General features: G+C 35.4%; 1 protein-coding gene across 4 annotated transcripts in view; it reads left to right on the top strand.

The window, feature by feature from the left end:
* Positions 1–16,033, top strand: part of THEMIS (thymocyte selection associated) — a 170,310-nt gene that overhangs the window by 132,306 nt on the left and 21,971 nt on the right. The gene's annotated exons all lie outside the window — the stretch shown is intronic.

The following is a 16,033-nucleotide window of genomic DNA, read 5'->3' as shown; positions in this document are numbered from 1 at the left end:
CTTAGCTGTAGAGGGCAGTGTCACTGGCCCTCATATGTGGGATCCGAACTGGGGCCCTCTGGCGTCCCAAGCCAGCTCTTAACCATCGGGCCACTCGGCCGGCCCTCTCCATTACTTTTGATTTTGATTGTCATTTGAATGATTGTTTCTAATTTTTTTCTCTATGAAACATTTTATATTTAAGATTTGTTACTTTGGCAGATTTCTCACCAGTAGAATGATCGATCAAGGGTAAAATAATATTTAAGGTATGATACATATTTCCAAATTACTTTCCATAAAGGTTGGGGAATAATTTAAGCTCTCCCAAGTTAGACTGTGTGACAGTGCTGTTTTGATCACCTTGGCTGATTGCTTTGTACAGTTAAAGAGAACATTCTGTTTAACTATCTCTAAAACTTAGGAGCCATCTCAACATAAGTTCCCCTGCGTACCATTTCTTGTTTAGTCTTTTTCTGCTCTCATGTTTCAATTGTACATTTGATCCAATATGAACGATCTGGGGTAACATAAGGATATTAAGGAGAATGGGGAAATTGAAGGAGGGAGAATGAGCAAGCAAAGACTACTAAAGAGGAATTTTGTTTCTATTGAAAATTTCCAAAGGATCAACCTCTTCTTTAACTTCCTGAGCAAAGGGACCACAATTCTGGCAAACCCAATAAAGGCATTTGCAGCTTCTGTAACTTATTGGAGAATAATTGCGTAGAGCAGTCAATGAACCGTCTGTTCTAGAGACAACTCTGATCATTGTACCTGATATCAGATATTGGAAAGTTGGTCAATTGCAACGATTTAATAATGGTTTCAGTTCCAGATCTCATTTATTTGTCTTTACTATACATTTTTTTTTCTGGGCTAAAAGCAATTTTCAAAGGGTAACATATTATACAGTTGGAAGTAAAACTTACTAAGCTGTTGTTCTTTTACCTAAGGAAATCTCCGTAGGCAGTAGGAATAATACAGAAATGACTAGAATAACATTGAAAAACATAGACTTGCTTTTCACTATTTATACATTAGTTTAACAGAGCTTATTCAAAATACAAGATTTGCTTTTGTGATACATTGTAATCCTGAGAAATTTATGAAAGAAATTGATTCAATCATCATCTTCATCATCACACATATGTCTGGTAGCTCTGGGCACTATAAGATGTCTGTAGTTTTGTTTGCATTTAGCATCTGTCCACAAAGCTAATACCATAGCAACTAAGAAACACTTGTACATCTTTCTTAAGGTACTCTATCTTAAGAAGCCTTTTATACTCCATTCCCATTACATTTAAGGACTGAATAGTGCATTCTCTGAACATTACAATTCTGTCCTACTCTTTTTTTTTCAGATAGCTCATTCTTTAATTCCTTTTAAGCACCAAGCATATTTCTAACATGAACTTATTTCCTTCATTCCATTCACATTCATGAATTTCTAAATGTCAAGCAGACTTTTAATATTTAATTTGACATTGGGAGGGAGAAAAATTGAGGGTGACGACATTTTCTCAGGCTTAGTCTTCATATCTGGATTATTTGGTGCCCAGATGATTAACAGTCAATTGGTAAACTTGAAATTAAGAGGTTCTAATGCAAAACTGTCACAGGAGCTGAGATATCATTATTTAAATCTGAAGAAGACAGTCACCTAGTAGTACTTCTTGCCCTCTTCTCAGAGCCACTTGGCACCCTGAAGGATTGAGAGAATATACCACTGTCTCTCTCTTTTTCCTTTAATGAATCATCTTTACACATGCTGTGTATTATTTCTAAAATAATTTGCTCTTTTATATGATAACAATTTTTAAAAAAATAACTTTTGTAAAATCCAGGAAGAAATATTCCTTATATCTTTTTCATTGTGGTAAAATACATATATTGCAAATTTACCATTTTAATCAACATTTAGGTGTACAGTTCAGTGGAATTAAGTACATTCACATTGTTGTGCAACCGTCACTACCATCCACTCCTGGAACTTTTTCATCTTTCCAAGCTTTGTACCCATTAAATAATAACTCCCCACTTTCCATCCCCTCCCCCACACCCACACCCCTGCCCCTAGACCCTGGCAGCTACCATTCTATTTTCTGACTCTGTGACTTTGACTACTCTTCTATTCTAGGTACCTCATATAAGTGAAATCATACAATATTTGTTCTTTTCTGTCTGACTTTTTTCATTTCACATAATGTCAAGATTCATCCATGTTGTATAATCTGTCAGAATTGCATTTCTTTTTAAGGCTGAATAATATTCTACCACATTTTGTTTATCCTTTTATCTGTCAATGGACACTTGAGCTACTTCTACCTTTGGCTATTGTGAATAATGCTGCTATAAACATTGGTGTACAATTTTACCTTCAAATCCCTGCTTTCAATTCTTTTGGATATACGTGCACTTATAAGGTGGAAAGTTCACAAACTTAATTGTCTGACCTTCGTATATCAGGAATTGCATTGTTAGATCATATGGAAATTCTGTGTTTAATTTTTTTAGGAACCACTATACTCTTTTCCACAGGGATCCATGTTCTCTTCTCCCCTTATATTTCATATGATTCTCTTGGTTGTCCTGCAAATAACTTGCTTTTAAGTTATTTTCTTTATTCTTCGATAACCATTTTTTGGTCACTTTTTGCTGGTGCCAGATTATCATCATTATTATTATTACTGGGCATCAAATGTCACCTTACAGGGAAGTACCTGGGTTCTGATGAATTCTTCTGTCTCGCCTCTAGGCTGAGCAGCCTCAAGTAACCTTAACCCATTATCTTGGGCAGCCAGTAATCATTATTCCCATTTCACAGATTAAGAAATGGAACAGATGGTCTGTTATGAGAATGGGTTGTTATAGTAAAGGATTAACTGAAAAGAGTTACCGTAAATGACTTCCACAGGTCACTTAGGAAACTGGAGAAGCTGGTTATAAAATTAAACTTCCAAATCCATAGCTAAACACTTTCTGTTGTGTCTAGATTTTTGTGTGCTTCAAGTCTTAAGAATTCATTTTAGAGCTGTTGTATATCCTTAGTTGGCTTATCCTCCTCTTTCAATCCATTTTGCATCTTTATTTTATTATGGAATATAGGGCATAATAATATGTCTGGCACATTCTTCCTCTCTCTATGATTCTAAATCTTTAATATTGCAAATGAAATTTGATAAGCAACAGCAAACAATGCTATTCTATGAGCTCTTTTCAAGATCAGAAGAAACACCAAAAGAAATAAAAATGATAACTATATTTAAATGAGGTATAAATCATTACTTGAGCCTTAAAAGTACTGAAAAGGCACCAGAAAACTTAATAGCAAAGTTTAAAGAAAATGGCAAGCTTCCCCATATGTTTATAATTTATATGTTGTGGACCATTATCTTTTGCTGCTCCTGTGTCTAGTAGTACATGTTTGCTGAGAAATAGTGATGGTGGATAGTACGTTTGCAGACTTAAACTGAATTTTCTACAGGTTACAGTATTTGTGGGGTTTTATTGGTTTCTCATAGATGGTATCTATAAAATTGAAGTACGTTTCAGATGTGGGCAAGCAAATATGTGCAAATGTCTGTCTATACATATGATGAGGAGAAGAGAGAGGTGGACCTGTTTTCAAACATGATTACAAAAGCAAAAATATTTTAAAAGTTTTTGGTTTTTAGTAAGGATATATATATATATATATATATATATATATATATATATGTCATAAAATGCACCCTAAATTCTTATTTTCTCTTTTCTTGAAAAAATATTGTAGTAAATGGTTTATAGTTTTTATCTTGGAGTCCTAGTAACTCATAAGTGCTCTCTAGAGGTCTAATGCTATGTCCATCACAGATTGCTTCAATAAATAAGTCTTCTCCTTCTCCACAGCCATTTGTAACCACATACTAGATTTATTTTCACATAGCAAAAGAAAAAAATGGTCAAGTTGTTTATGTTCCCATGTCTTTCTGTAGCAACTCAGGAAAATGAAGCTGGTCTTATATATGGCCATCATTTTTTAATGACACTGGGACATTTTAAGCTAATTAGGAGACACTTTGCAGCAAATCAGTTGGATTGGATATGCAAATGAGTTTGATTAAAATTACCTTATTAATCACTTTTGTTCTTTTTTTTCTCTTTTTCCTATCACTTTGAAATTTATACCTAATAAAGATTTTTAGCAATGTTCAAATCCAATAGAGCCCTCCAAACTTCAGTAGTGTTTGTCTGACAAGATATTCTCATTAATCAGGGGGTGACAAGCTGATAACTTCAACTCTGAAGTCAATCACAAACACGGTCCTTAGTTTTCTCTATTATCTGTCTTGATCCTTGCATTATGAGCTCTGAAGTTGTCTGCAATTCCAGAATCTAAATTTCATGAGTTTTTGAGTGATTTTAGATAACCTCTTTTTTTCCATTACAATTTGCATACAGTATTATATTAATCTCAGGTGTACAACATAGTAACTAGGCATAACTTAAGTGATCACCCCAGTAAGTCTAGTACCCATCTGGCACCATACATAGTTATTACACTTTGACTCTATTCCCTATGCCGTACTTCCCATCTCCGTGATTGTTTGTATAACTGTCAAGTTGTACATCTTAATCCCTTCCCCTTTAGATGGCCTTTGTGATAAAATATTCCCACCTGCCCAGAAAAGACCCAAAAAGCAGAAAAAGAAACCAATTAGTTTCCCATTGCCATAGCTCTAATTATTTTCCTATGTTTTCCTCTGGAGGAGCCAGGGGGGAATATCTGCCTTAAGGCCCAGGGGTTCCTTCTCCAATGGCTTTTATTCCATTCCTACCCTTACATGCCCATGAGCACAATCGAGGATAATAATGGGGAAAATCAACATGGGTCCTTGCAATTCAGGACACACCTTTCTTGAGAACCGATGCTGGCCTGCTCAGTACATATGCACACCAGCTGAAGGTGAGCCTGTCAACAAACCATATTTTTAACTATTAGTATAATGGAATCTTAGCGTACGAGAATATTGGTCAAGTGGCAGACTGCAGAATCATACAAAACCTAACTTTAGTTTATAGGCTTGGAACAGTTTGTTGGGTTTACAGCATTAAGTAGGCTGCCCAGTCCCTCCGTGTTTCCCATACCAGCTTTCCTTTCCCACTGGCTGGTTCTTCCTTTATTCTTACCCTTTGGAGGTAGAAGGAAGTAATTTCCATTTATTTTTGTCCCACAATTTGCTCACTCTCACTCTCAACTCCTTTGTTCCTTGGAAGTGAAAATTGATTTTTCATCTTGGGTTTCTTATCCACATCTCAGATCTCGCTCCCACTGCTTCTCTCAGAACTGCATGTGTTTGTGGTCTCCATCCCATCAGTCACAGCCCTGGCCTGTTCAATATGCAGGACCAGAGCACGCTGACCAGGTCTGTCTCCTGAGTTACCCTGGTATCACTTTTGTCTCCTGTGCCCTCTTGCTCTCTAAGAAGTGTCGGTTTATTTGGAGCTTACTCAGTAATATCAATCCTCCTGAGTACTATCTATAAATATTCCATTTCAGAGCTATGGAAACATCTGGGCTTAGGTCTAACCAAGAAAATATGGTGTTGGTGATAGACACAGTGAACCCAGTTCAAACTTTGTGTTCTCATAGGGTTATGATTGCGCTCAGATTGTGGTGGGCTACCTGTGGCCCCCAAAAGATGTCTACATATTAATCACCTGATCATTTGACTATCACTTTTTATGGGGAAAAGATGAATATTTCCTTATAAGACAATGATGTGATTAACTTATGGATCTTGAGAGGAGGAGGTTATCCTGGAATAACTGATGGGCCCTAAATGCCATTGTGCATATCTTTCGAGAGAGAGTGAGGAAGTTCAGACACACAAAAGCACGGAGCAAAAGGACATGCAGATATGGAGGCAGAGGTTGGAAGGACGCAGCCATGAGCCAAGGAGCAGCAAGGAAATGTCAGCAGCCACCATACGCTGGAAGAGGCAAAACAAGTGTCTGCCCCAGGGCCTCTGAAGGGAACATTGCCCTGCTGACAACTTGAGTTCAACTTCTGACCTCTAGAACTTTTAGAGAATAGATGTCTGCTGTTTTGAACTAACCAGTTTGTGGTAATTTGCTACAACAACCTGAGGAAACGAATGTAATACACAGGTATTCCAGGACTTCCCAAGGAAAAGTGAATAGATATATTTCCCAGGCATTCTGGATTATTTTTAGAAATAGCCTAATCAGAAGAGCAACCATGAGATAGTTCATTGATTAATTAATTCATCACATATGTATTGAGGACTCCCTAGAAATTTCAAACATGAATAAATAGAAAGGCTGCCAGGAGCACACTATTGTAGCAAGATAGACTTGAAAATAAGCAAAGTCAGGGCATATTCAGGGAATTACAGAGCAAAGCATAGAAAAGGAGGTATGAAATAGGGTTGTGGAATATCTTAAAGGTCATGGGAAGTAGTATGAAATTTATCCTTTGGGCTATAGGAGTGATAGAGGAATTTTAAATAGAAAAGTTAAATTGAAAACTAATTTTATATGAAAAATCTATGACTCTTTGCTATTGAAACAGAATAGAACTTTCTCTGTTTTCAACCAATGTGAACAATACTACAACCTCTCCTTGTTGCATTGTTTACCTAAATAATTTGGTCCCCAATTCCTCATCCATAGGAAATTTCCCTTTCATATGCATAATTGCCTCCACATATGCTACATTATTTGGCAACTGTATTACAGTCCCATTCTCTATGAATGGTGACGAATTCAGTTCTGGATAATGAGTATTTTTAAACTTAAATTTATACTAAATTCTAACACTTACTTTACGTGATGCATAGGCAAAATAGTTCAAGTTCTCTAGATTTGCAGCACACTGCGTTGCATGGAGCAAGGGTGATGTGGAGAGTCTGAGAATCTAGGGCACAGTTAAAGTTACCCAGAGCTTTGGTCAACAGCTTCTGCTTCTCTTGGTTAGGTTTGAGTGCTGTAGGAGAGGAAACATAATTTTCCCTTTACACTTCTGAGTTGTTGGCTGAGGCCCCTGTAATAAAAAACAGATTAATAAGAGAAAAACAAGCAAGTTTATTACCATGTAGACCTCAAGTATACACAGGAGATACCCAGGAAAACTGAGTAACCCAATGAGGTAGCTTTAAAATTTAGGCTTAAATACCATCTTCATAAGGAAACGGGAAGGGTAGATAGGCCTCTTCAGTGAGAGTAAATGATTTTCAGGAAGGATGACCAGGCCCTAAGAAGAATAGATGGGAGGTAAGATGGTCCGTGACAGTTTGTCTGGGTTTGGTGTCATGAATTCTGTTCTCTCCTTCTGTGATAAGAGTCAGTCTTCTGGTTGATGAAACTCCCAGTGGAGGAATTTATGACAATCACGTTCCTTTTGGAAGATCTGTCTTTTCGCAAATAAATGGAGACAAGAGACAGTCCCTCCCTGCGTTTGTTGTTTTTCAAATGCCTACAGATAAGAATAATCAAAGTGACATTTGTTGGGGTGGTGGGTCCCAAACTCGTACAGTCATATTTTGGGATGGTATGTTCTATTACCCTTCAGTAGGAAAAAGCCAAGGTGATAAGGACAGGGCCCCACCTCAGATGTGGCCCCTGATTCGCCATCATGCCCTTGCCTGAAAAATCCCTTTTCTCCAAGTCCCATTTACCCTGAGTAAGCACCCTGCAAGAATGTCCCCAGCTTTTCCCCTATGTAAAGTATAGACAGCATCTAGGATTGTATGAATTCCGGTGTTGAAAAGGAAATCTACTAATACTGATCCGTGTCAAATTTGTTAGAAGTACAAATTCAAAATATGTTGGAAAAATGCCTTGAGGTTCTCTAGCAACATACGGAGTGGATGAATTCTGTTGCTTATAATTCCTGGATTCAAATGTCACTGATCACTGAGATAAGCCTTTCATTCTGGAATTAGTTTATGATATATGTGTGCTCATGTAGCTAGAAAGTAAAAATTTCAAACCTAACACATTAGCCAAAAATGTCTCAAGGACATATGTATAAGAAAGGTAAAATTCAATGTATTTGCATAACTCCTTGCCAAGAAAACGAAAATGTTTTAAGTCAATACTCTAGGAGCTCAACTGAGATGAGAATACTAGAGATACGGTGGCATTTGAATATTTCCTAGTTGGCTCTACTTTAAGAAATACTATACTCTGAGACATTCACTAGTTACTATCCTCTTGGAGTCCCGAACATCAAGAAAAAGTGCCAACTGTGATCCTGAGAAGCTCAACTTAAGCCTGGAGTTTATGTAAATAGCTTTTGTCCAGAAGATAAATGGATGATTTGAAAAAATAAAAACTCTGCCCCTGGAAGTCTCTTTTCAAATAAGAGACATTTAATCCTGGAGCCACAAAGTCCTGGCAGATTTCCCATATTCAAACATAGTACATAGATATAATGCCACTGTTTTGTCAGCAATGAATAGCTAGACTCTGGAAGGTAGCTGCGAAAAGTCGGGGAAGACTGCCATCTGGTGGCAATATAAATTACTACTACAATACAGTCGCCACCTCCCAGTTGCTTTAGCAAATATTTGTTTACAACCTAATTTTTAAAGCAAGAATGAAATGATATTGTAAATCAAACACCATCTGAGCAGAGTTTTAATTATCCTATTGAGATTATTGTTTTGCAAGTTTCTCCCTGTTTTTTGTTCTACACTTCTACGTTTTCTCTGACATGTGAAAAAAAGGCACTGACATATATAATTCTATTTGGTCATTCAGTTTTCCCTACTCATCATTTTCTAGTTTTTGGAAACTGGGATAAATCCTCTAATTACAATATGGTAATGTAATACACAATTCTGACTACATTGGGAGATCAAGAAGACTATAGAAGAATAAATAAAATGGCAAGTAATAACAGTAATCTGAGCATAAGTCTGAAGATGACGCGCCTTTAGCCTGGGCTCTAGCCTGGTTTGCATTTGAAGATATTGTTTAATCCTTTTTTACTTGAGTTTTATTTATCAGCTTTGGCTCTTACAGTTTCTCTGTCAGCTGAGTTTCAATTTGGCAGATAATAATGACAGATCATGTACTTGTGTAGAAATTTTTAATGTATTTAAAGTGCTGATATGATCCTGGGGCGAGGTTTTGGCATTATAAAGCCCAATCCATAAATACTCAGCTCTTAAATATCCCTTATCATCAATTCTATGCTGTACTGTACTTAATTTCTCCCTTTTCAAAGTAATGTGGGAGTGAGTTGAAGCATTTTCTGCAGAATTTCAAATACGTATGTATGTATGCGTGTGTGTGTTTGTGTGTTTATGTCAATTCTACTTCGTATTTAAAATTTTCTCAGTGTGAATTTAAGATCTCTCCACTTCATGTACAAATAATATATAATAACATTAATGTCATCTCAATTTAGTACATTATATATGCATTAGGAAAACATCAAGAGAGAAATGACAAGTCTCGGTTTTTGGTTATTAAGGGAGAATTTCAGATACAGGTGGAAAAGACATCTGGATTCAAACATCCTTCTCTTAGCTATTTTCTATACTTAACCAAGAGCAAATGTCATGATGGATGTTGAGGGTGGCCACGTTGGAAGATCATGTCTGTGTTACTGTCTTCCAACAAATAGTCCCAAGATGATCCAGATCTAAATGACTAGATTTACCGATGATTTCATTAACCATGAACATATGTAGTTTGATAAATGTTTAGAAGATTAATGCCCAAAAATCTTTAAGAAGAATGCATACTAGCTGGGAGAATCATTGATCATCATTAAATAAATCAATCTCCACATTCCAAGACCTAAAACAGACAACACAAAGTTGCCCATGTGAAAAAATAGCTTCCCCACCCATAATGCCTATACATCAGAGAAGCTGCCCTGGCAACTGTCATTCAGTGCTTTCCAAGGCCCCTGCAAGGCAGGTTGCTCCTGGCCCACAGCACAGGGCCTCTTGAAAGCAATGTCACCTGATGCAGAAGTTGTCTGGTTTGCTCTTCGAGGTGCCTCTCATGCTCCTCAGTGTTAACTTTGAACATAACATGGAGCCTACATTTATTCATGTGCTCAGCCTTGTTGTTGGACTCCAACCTCACTGCCTGATGCCTCCCCTAACCCCTGCAGTGTTGTCCAAGCTGCAGTTTCTGGTGTAGCTTCAGGAGAAGTAGAGTTAAGTCCCTGAAATTCTCCTCCTCTGAGACCCTAGGAGATCTACATATGTCCTCCTGGCTGAGTACTCACCACCAACCTCAACTTCAGACAGGTGAGATGATATAAGAAACTATAGCCTATTTTCTGAAATCCAGGATATTTTTCATGTGTCCTCACATTGTACATAAGCCTGTTATTGTTTTCATCTCAAGTGAGGCCGAACTATTTTTTTTTTAATTAACGTTTATTGGGGTGACAATTGTTAGTAAAGTTACATAGATTTCAGGTGTACAATTTTGCCAAATTATTTTTTAACTTTTATTTTGGAAAATTTCAAGTACATGCAAAAGTAGAGAGAAGGCCATAATGAACCTCTACGTACCTATTACCAATCTTTATCAATTATCAACTCCACACTAATTTTGTTTCATCTATATCCTTCACTCTTCAGCCCCACTGGATATTTGGGGGAGGAAATGAAAGCAGATGTCATTTCATTAATTTCATCAGCAAATACTTCAGTAGATATCTCTAAAAGGTAGGAATTCTTAAAATAAACAAGATAGTTGTCAGACCTGCAAACATTAGTAATAATTTCTTAATCTTATCAAATATCAAATTAGGATTCAAATTTGCCTCGTTATCTCATAAATGTTTTCTTACAGTGTCAATCTGGATCTAATTAAGATGGCTATTATCAACAAGACAAGTACAAACAAGTGTTGGAGAGGTGAAGAAAAAGGAACTTTCATACACTACTGGTATAAATTGGTCCAGCCACTGTGGAAAACAGTAGGGAGGCTCCTCAAAAAATTAAGAATAGAATTACCATATGATCCATCATCTAAGAAAAGATGAAATACTGTCATTTGTGACAACATGGATGGATTTGGAGATTATCATGCTAAGCAAAGTAAGTCAGACAGAAAAAGTTGAGAACCATATGATTTCACTTATATGTGGGATATAAAATGGAAAGCAACAAATGAATGAGATAAACAGACAAAAATTCATAGACACAGAAAATAGTTTAGTGATTACCAGAGGGTAAGGGGGCTGGAGGGGAGGTAGAAAAGGGTAAAGGGGGTCAAATATATGGTGATGGAAGGAGAACTGACTCTTGGTGGTGAACATACAATGTGACATACAGATGATGTATTATAGAATTGCATGCTTGAAACATATATAATTTTACTAAATAATATCACCTCAATACATTTAATAAAATAATAAAATAAATAAGGTGCAAAAATTGCAATTGAATGATGTTTCAAAGTCTTTTTTTATAATATTTGTTTATTTTATTTTATTTATTAAGGATTTTACTGGGGAACAGTGTGTTTTTCCAGGACCCATCAGCTCCAAGTCAAGTAGTTGTCTTCAATCTAGTTGTGGAGGGTGCAGCTCCGTGGCCCATGTGGGGATCGAACTGGCAACCTTGGTGTTATGAACACTGTGCTCTAACCACCTGAGCTAATTGGCTGCCCCTCAAAATGTTTTTTAATCTATAGATTTCTTCTTCTTCTTCTTCTTTTTTTTTTCTCAGTCTGTTGGAGAAACTGGATTAGTCTAGAGAGTTTCACACAGCATGAATTTTGCTGACTGTAACCTTGCAGTTGTTAGTGAGTGGGAGTGAAAATGTTTTTTTCTTTTGCCAGTTATATAGAGTAACTCGTATAGAAAGTGATGTTTTAGTGTCTTTGTTGTTTTTCAACCACCTTCTACTCCTAGATCTCTGGTACTTCACATAGGATTTTCATATATCAGTTTCTTTCCTATTTTACCGCTTGCCATATACTCTAGATAAAATGTATTCTAGATGACATATATTCTAGAGTTGTTTTGCCTGTGAGTGGGCTTCCTTTCAAGGTGTTCTGACTTGTTTTCCTGTGAATTGATAGTAAAATCTTGAAGCTTAATAAATGTAGATTTGATTGTTTTAGGAAGACTACTCAATAAAGAGTGCTGTTTATTTTCTATTGGGAGATACATAGCATCTGTGTGTGTGTGTGTGTGTTTTTGTGTGTGTGTGTGTGTGTGAAAGAGAGAAAGAGAAAGAGAAAGTTAGCAGCTGTTGATAATCACTGTAAACTCAGATCATAGGGCAGCTTTGGCCACTGGATCTTGTTTTTGTTTCCAGAGACTGAGCATCTCTCAGACTGAGACGCTGCCTAGGTACCCTGCCAAAGGTATGCAGTGGCGCGTATGGTTTCAGGGAACTGCACTGTGCTGCAGATTCAATTTGCCTGGTCAAGGTGTTTGAAAACTGTACTTTCTAGTTTAAACAAAACTGAATCTCACAAAATTGACAAGTATTTATAAAACTTACTTAATAAACACAAAACAAACCTTTCGATTAAAGACACCATTAAGAGAGTGAAAAGACAAACTACAGAGTGGAGGAGACTATTTGCAAAACAGATAAAGGATACTAAAAAGGACTTGTGTTCAGAATATATACAGAACTTTCACCAATCAATAACAAAAATACAGACACTATAGAGAAAATGGGCAACCACTTGAACAGTTACTTCACAAAATGGGTACTTCACAATGACTAATACAACATGGAAAAGCTTTTTAATCTTATTGCTCATTTGGGGAGTGTAAATTAAAACCACAATGAGATAACATAGAATCACTAGAATGGATAAATTAAAAGACTGACAGTGCCAAATCTTAGCAAGAATATGGAGAAAGTGAAACCTCATATACTCCTGATAAGAGTACATTCTGGAAAACCTTTTTGCAGTATCTACCAAAGCTGGGCATACACACATCCTATGACCCAACAATTACATGCCTAGAAAGACATATACATATGTGCACCTAAAAGGGATGTGTATGCATGTGCACTAAATGATGCATATAAGAATATTCATAGCAGCATTATTTGTAAGATATAAAAATTAGAAACAACTCAAATGTTCTTCAGTAGAATAGAAAAGTAAATTTTTGTATGTTATTACTTTGGAATACTCCCTGAAGTTATAGTTAAAAAGAAAGAAGCAGAGTACAAAAGAGAAAATACTCTATGATTTAAAGTATATAAAGTTTCCAAACAAGAATTGTAACTAATTATGGCATTAGAAGTCAGGATAGTGGGTAGCTTTGGAGACAAGATTGGACGTGTGACCGGGTCCAGGCATGAGGGAGCTAAATAGTAATATCCTATTTCCAGATCTGGGTAGTGTTTACATAGGTGCTTTCAATTTGTATCAAGTCAGTGAGCTGTTATTATTTGTGCATTTTTCTAGAAGAATTACATACTTCAGTAAATAAATGTATTAAAATGTTGTACTTATAAGCTAAAGACAACAAAGTGATTTTTTTTAAAGTGAAACTGACAGTTTTCACACTTCTGATATTGCTTCATCAACCCTATTAGGAAGAAAAGAAAAGATAATAAACTAATTATACCCTTAAAGATGTCAGCCAAAAAATCTGAAATTACCAAGAAGATTGAAATGAAGATTTACAAATACTCTAAGTGACAATGAATTTCACCATATTTTATATTGTGTTATGTGATGTTAGCAAGTGAGAAAATGAAAACATGGTGATTAACAATATATTTTAAAACTAAGCAACAAAAATGTGAAAACAATTTTATATAGTTTTTCAGTGTTGTTTATAATTGTTATACTCAACTCAGTACTTCATCACATATAACATTCACTGCAGTTATCATTAACTCTTTTGAGTTTTTTAACGGTGATAAAGAAAAAAACTACATATTATTGAATACACTGCTTCTTCCTAAGAATGGCTAAGATAATAAAAGGAGTAACATGGTGACAAATTAAAACCATTTATTTTTCTGGAAATGATCTTGGAAGATGTTTAGAAAAAGAGCTGAAGATTTCAATATGCTAATACATATAACAGGCATAGAATAGTGGGTAACACTTAGTACAAAATAAATGTTAGCTGCTGCTATTATTTGTATGAACAAATGACTCAGTGAGGGAGATTTTCTATAAAGTTGCATGAGAGTTCTGTATTTTATTTTTGAAATATGTGTTTATTATATTTGCTAAATAGGGTTTCAATAGTGAAATCCATGAAGAAATTTTTTTAACTGCATTGAAGAAGCTATTATTCTACTTTTTAATGACTTCTTTAGTGAAAGCATTGCTTTTTGGATAAACGGAGTAAGTACATCTACTGATAGAGCAGCTGTATTGTCTAGAATTTTAAAAAGTGATCCTCAAGGAAGCATAGAGAGATGAATCTACATATAAAATGCAATCTCAGTGTTATTGTAGTCAAAATACTGCAGCAAAAAAATTGTAGCCAGAAGTTTACAAAGTTCTGCAGAATGTTTTGAATATGATTAATTTATATAAATAAAATTATAAAATATACAGTAATTTCTCATCTCATCGACACTTTGTGAGATGGGAAATGACTGTGGTGCTCTTTTGTACCATATAAAGATTTGCTGATTATCTTATGACAAATCATGTTTCTGAAATTAAATATGTATTAATATTAAGATTTATTTTACGAAAAGGTGAGCATTCAAATTGGTCTACCTAGTCCATGACAGGTACCCATCAGTAGTCTGCTACCTGGAGGAACATACACATACATACTTGAGCTGGCCTTTCAATTAAAAGGAGAAAGAATAACTTTAATAAAAGAATCATCCTATTGAAGACATTTTAAAAATAAATTGTTTTGAAATAGTTCTAATGTTATATGCTTTTTATTGCTGAAAACAATGCAATGTATATAGTGCAACCTATAAAACCTTGCATCTTGCAAAGTTTAAAAACTAGAAAACAACATCTCTAACCATTTATAAAATCTTCCAAAGAATTGCAGTGGGTTTTAAATCCAATAGTTAAAATATTAACTATTAACTCAACTCTGTTTAGTTTTTAAACAGTTTGACATCAGGGGCAATAGGAATTTGCAAACCAATTTCAACATCTTTGCAAAGTTAGTAGACTCTGAAAAATATGTATTATAACTTAGAGCAATTAATGTACTTTTTTCATTTGGAGCCATGTGCCTTTGTGAAGCATCATGCTTTAGTGGTAACAGTCTTAAAACTCAGTATATAAATCAACTGAATTATGAAGCAAACAACTGAATTGCTGTATCATAAAATGTTAAATCAAGATTTAAAAAGTAATGAAAACAAATTGCTCAACCATTTTTCTCAATATTATTAATAAGTAACATAAAAATTTTGTTTAAAATATTTTACTTTATTATTTTAATGTTTCTACTTTGAGTTTGTTTTGTAATGCACATGATATCTTAGTTGAGTAAATATTCATAACTGCATATGTTAGTAGAGTACATATATATGTAATATAATGTATATATGCATGTAGCACATTTATGGTTCATGCTTAAAATTTTGATTGTTAAGAAGACACAATCAGAATGGTTTAGAGATCACTGATTTGGAGGGTGATAGGAATGAGAAAAGAGTCACCGTGATGAGTAATGACAATTCAAGAGGTAGAAGAAAGATGAGAGTAGTGTTACTGCAGACTGAGGAGAACGTGATTTTTAAAAACTGATAAGGTGGTGCCCAGAAAGTTCAGGAACCAGGAGGTCTGAGAAAAAGCCATGGGATTTATGGCTGGTTATTAGAAAGCTATTGGTGAAGATATTTTTTGTCAAGTGATAGAGACAGAAACCAGATGCCATGCAGTAAATACCCAGATATTAAGTGAGTGGGAGGAAAAAAAAGAGGAGTAGTAAGAACAAATTACTTTTACTAAAGTTTGACAGAAAATCAACAAGGCAATGGAGAGTCAGAGTCAGAGAATGCACTAGAAGTGAGAAAAAACATTGATTAAGTAACTCATTGGGAAAGTGGGAGAGAAGGTGGCACAGAGAATAGAGGAGGCATTCAACTGTAGA

The sequence above is a fragment of the Hipposideros armiger genome, unplaced genomic scaffold (assembly GCF_001890085.2).
Source record: "Hipposideros armiger isolate ML-2016 unplaced genomic scaffold, ASM189008v1 scaffold_340, whole genome shotgun sequence".
Lineage (NCBI taxonomy): Eukaryota > Metazoa > Chordata > Mammalia > Chiroptera > Hipposideridae > Hipposideros > Hipposideros armiger.
The sequence above is the reverse complement of the archived record's forward strand: the minus strand, read 5'-3'. Positions and strand labels throughout refer to the sequence as shown.